The sequence below is a fragment of the Struthio camelus genome, chromosome 3, assembly GCF_040807025.1.
Source record: "Struthio camelus isolate bStrCam1 chromosome 3, bStrCam1.hap1, whole genome shotgun sequence".
NCBI classification, from domain to species: domain Eukaryota; kingdom Metazoa; phylum Chordata; class Aves; order Struthioniformes; family Struthionidae; genus Struthio; species Struthio camelus.
Window position 1 is genome coordinate 148,230,188 of NC_090944.1, and position 4,505 is coordinate 148,234,692.

The 4,505-nt window shown below is 47.5% G+C and overlaps 1 long non-coding RNA gene across 2 annotated transcripts; it reads right to left on the minus strand.

Moving 5' to 3' along the window:
• Nucleotides 1-2,243: 2,243 nt before the first annotated feature.
• Nucleotides 2,244-4,407, minus strand: LOC104142947 (uncharacterized). 2 transcript variants are annotated; one of them, XR_011140634.1, is made up of 3 exons: nucleotides 4,145-4,407; nucleotides 3,814-3,879; nucleotides 2,244-3,320 (listed from the first exon to the last, which is right to left on the minus strand). It is a non-coding gene; the product is annotated as an uncharacterized lncRNA (long non-coding RNA). The 2 variants fall into 2 exon arrangements; XR_011140633.1 differs by having other exon boundaries at nucleotides 3,814-3,978.
• Between the last annotated feature and the right edge of the window lie 98 nt (nucleotides 4,408-4,505).

Consider the following 4,505-nt stretch of genomic DNA (forward strand, 5'->3'; position numbering starts at 1 on the left):
ATATTAAACAGTACTGATCTCAGTACTGGCTCCTGAAGGATGCCACTACTTACAGGATGATGTTATGATATTGCATCAAAAACCTTGCTTAAGATATACAACATGCACTACTTGCCCCTTGACGCAGTGCCAGTCAGTTTTTTTCAGGCATGATTTGCCCTTGGTGAACCTATGCTGGATGCTCCTAATCATTTTTTTTCTCTATAACTTTCCAAAGGACTGAGGTGAGGCTGATGGACCTGTACTTCTCTGGATTCTCCTTTTTCCTCACTCTCGAAAATGTTTGCCCTGAGTTTTCAAAGATGGCAGAGTGGCTGTGCAATGAAATCAGCTGGTTACTTCAGTATCCTCAGATGCATCCTATCTGGTACCATAGTTTTATGTATGTCTCTTTGGAAGTGGTCCCTAACTCTTATCTTCCTCTGCTGTGGGTACTGCTTCATGCCTACAGTCACTGCTAATAGGCCTGGGGACCTACCTGTGAGGCCTGAGGGCAAACCCTACCAGTGAAAACTGAAGAAAAACAACAACAAAAAAAAAAGCATCGAGTACCTTAAACTTTTGCCATGTCTCTTGTGACTAGGTCCCCCGCCCCCATTAAACAATCAGCCCACACTCTTCTTAGCCTTCCTTTTGCTACCAATGTACTTGCAGGCACCTTTCTTGTTGCCCTTCACCTCCCTTGCTAGTTTCAACTCCAGTTGCGCTTTAGCTTTCCTAACTGCCTTTTGACGTGTGGGCAATGTCTTTGTAATCCTCCCAAGTAGTCCATCCTTGCTTCTACCTTCGGCATGCTTCCTTTTTGTTTTTAAACTCGGGAGGTCCACGTTCATCCTTGCTAGCCTTCTGCCATGCTGCCTCAACCTATAGCGTGACCCACCTTCACGTTTTCATCACAGATACTTTTTTCACAGCATGTGTGAGGAGACATCAGCATGATCTCATTCCTGTACAATCTACAGGCCTCCCTCAAAATTATAATATCTTGGTTGCAGTAGTAACTCAGTTCTCTTTGCAGGTCAAAATTCCTTCTGTTTAACTGTGTGCCAGGCCAAGAATCTCTTTCTCTTTGAGCAGCGTGATGCCCACACCCTCGTTTGGGCAGAGGGCCAAGAGAATTTTGATCGTCAGTGGTGTTTAAAAAGAAAAGGAAAAAAAAAAAGAGGAGGGAATAACCTTTGCCACTTTCAAATCCCATTGCTCAGGCAATTCAGCTTAGTTTCATTACAAAAAATTTGAAGCATCTATGAAATGTATACTCAGGCTGGGGACTTCTATACACATGAGTTTACCATATTGGGTGGTGAACTGCACATCCTTTTTTTTTTTTTTTAATTTCAGATGCTGGATAACAGTAAAATAGCCATCATATCCTCTCTGACTTTATGCACCAGGAGAACGTAGCCTCAAAATCATGTGCTGTTGATAGAGAGAAAGAGAACCCTATCTTACTAAACCAGGATTTTAGAGCAGGGCTGTGTCAGCAGCCAGGCCCAGAGGGGCTTTGGGCAGGGGAACAGCCCCCATGTTACTTTTTGCCTGAAAAAAATCAACAAGTTTTGGGCAAATGCTATAGGATGGCATTTAAAAAGTCCCAGCAGCCTCAGGAGATAAACTTGTATTAGGCTAAAACAGGACCTAGCTCTTCTCTGCCTTTGCCCATAAACCTCAGTGTGCCTCCCTGAGGAAGATGCTGAGGAAGAGGATGAAGTGTGTTTCCCATGGGCATGCTGGCACTCAGGGGCAGAGAGCAAGGGAAAGAAAGTCAGCCAGCCTTCTGCTGGAGAGTTACTTCAGCCCAGGAATGACTCCGTACACTGCTCTTTGCAGTGCTGCATGGGGATGCCCATAAGAGCTTTAAACCCACCCCTGTCCTGGAACTGTGCACAGGCTAGTTTATCCTGCTCAGTGTAGCCAAGTGAGTTACTCCAAAAGGAAGGCTGTGCTGCTCAAAGACTGCTTCTACTTCCATACTACTTTCATTACACTTGCTCCTCATAGCCCTTCAGGACTGTGTGACAGCTGCTTGGGGTCATTTGGGCTTTGATGTTCTAACTGGCTACAGTCATCTTCCTTGCACTTTAGAAGTGAGCTAGAAAGCATTTTGCTGTGTTAAACTATTTTCTTCAACTTCTTTCTGGTAAGGCTCTTGAGAGAAGTTGATTTTTTTTAACACAGAAAAAAACCAAATACTTCTGTTTTCACCTGAGAATTCTTTGGGGACACAAACAAAAAGACCCCCCCCCCCCCAATGGGGGCTTTACTGTGGATTTGCTACAAATCAAAGATCAAAAATGCTTGCTTCCTCTTGTTATCACAAATCCAATTCTAGGAATCAAGAAGCTCCTGTATACCTCAGAAACTGAAGACAACTCTCCTTGAAGCAGGAGCCAAACTATGGTGTCCTGGTGGAGATGAGTGCAGGCAACGCAACAGCAAGCACTACAGACAAGAGTGCCACTTGTCCATAAGCTGGCCCACAAGTGCTGCGCTGGCTGAGCCTTCCATCCCGATGGCAGATGATCAGGTAGCATCTCATCTTAACCATGCCCTGAGCAAGGGCACAGTAATCTTTTTGACTTGCACTTAAGGCGCAATAGCTTATTTCAAAACGTAAAATGATGACAGTGGGGGGACCATTAACCACTACCTTGTAGCCCAAAGAGGAAAATTTGCATGCCTGCTGCCTTTAACAGATGCAGCTATATTGCAGTATGCCAACAGGACTGTTGCACTTGGAATATGTGACAGAGTTCTCCTGACCTATGGGGCTGGTAAGTCCTCAACTGAAATGGCATCCAATTCTGGGAATCACGTTTCAAGAAAGATACACACCAATTAGAAAGCATCTAAAGAACACGACAAGAAGGATCAGAGTTTTAGAAACCACAGTCCTTGAGGAAAGATTAATCATAGAAGTAATGGACTTCAGTTGTTTAATGTCAAGATGAGAAGGCAGAAGAGAGCTAGGTACAACTCTGTAAATATGTAAAAGGGTGCTGCAAATAAAAAGGGAATAAATACCTCCCTGTGCACGATGCTTAGGACAAGGAGGAATGAGCTTTAAAAGCAGCAAAGGAAATTTATTTTAGGCATTATGGAAAGAGAATTCGGAGACAATTTGAAAGAGAGCTACGCTATCATGAGTGACGAGGAGGCGAAAAGGGAGTTGTTTACATCATATAATTCTTTCTGTTCCTTGTGTTATGTGAAGTTATCAGTTGGCAGATTCAATAGAAACATATGTGTTTCCTCACATCTCCTGTAGCTGAACTGTGCAACTGGCTGCAGGATGTTGTAGGTACCAGATGTAGAATTTCCTGGAGAGAAAGAGCAAAGACTGGTAGTTAGGTGGGATGCCTGTGCTTCTCTTCTGCACCTGTACAAGTCTTGGTGTTTCATTTTCGATGTGACTAGGAGCAAGTTCTATTGTATTTCCTTCTTTTCCCATGTAAAATGGAACTGAGAACATTGCACCTCCTTGCCCCCAGCACCTCAATGGTTGGCTCACTTCCTTGGGGGGGGGGGGTAGCATGGGTCAGGCCCTGCAGTACGAGTCTGCTCCTTCCCCTCCTGGCCTGGTCCCATGTAGTGTACTACCTCGATTGCACTTTTGCCCCTACTGAATTATATCCCCTCTGCATTAAATCTTGGCTCATGGACTCTGCTGTAGCCTAGTTTTTCCTTGCTTTTGGGGACCTAGACATGCCAAAGTGTCAACTGTGACTTGCAGGGAAGAACAAGGAGCTCCTAGCAAAACTCAAACAGAAGAGGAAAGTATACAGAAGGTGGAAGCAGGCACAAATAACCAACCTGGGACGGTTAGAAAGATGTCCAAGTATGTCAGGATGGGGCTAGGAAGGTCACATGGAGTGTAATCTGGTGAGGGATGTCAGGGGAAAAAAGAAGGACTTCTATAAATGCATCAGGGCTTCTTATAAATGCATCAGTAAAACCACAGGGGGGAAGGTGAGCCTGCTGCTGAATGGATGGCAAAGGGTAAAGAAAAGGCAGAGACATTAATTGGCCTTCAGGAATCTCAGACCAGGGAGAAAGTCTGGAGAAAGGAAGCTTCTCCCTTGGTGTAGGAGGATCAGGTTAGGATTCACTTAAGTAAACCTCCCGGGGCCCCGACTGCGGGCACCTGGCGCGCCCCGCCGCCCGAGGCCTGCTCCGCCTGCCCGCCGGGGCGCTGGGCCCCGGGCACTGCCGACTCCCCTCAGTGCTGCGCCGCCGCCGGGACACGGGGTGCTCGGGAGGTCCCCACCACCGTCTCCTCCGGCAGGACAGAGGTGCCCAGCGGGAGGGTACGAAAGGGTCGAGGGGCCCAACCGGATGGGCGGGGGGCGCGGGGAGCTGCCGTCGGCGGAGGGCGATGCCCCAGCGGGGCCGCGCACGCGCATTGCGGCCGAGCTGCTCCCGGCTGCCCTCGGGCGGGGGCGGCCCGTACTGCGGCCAGCGGAGCCGCGCAGGCGCACTGAGGCAGACAAGCTCCTTGCTGCCCT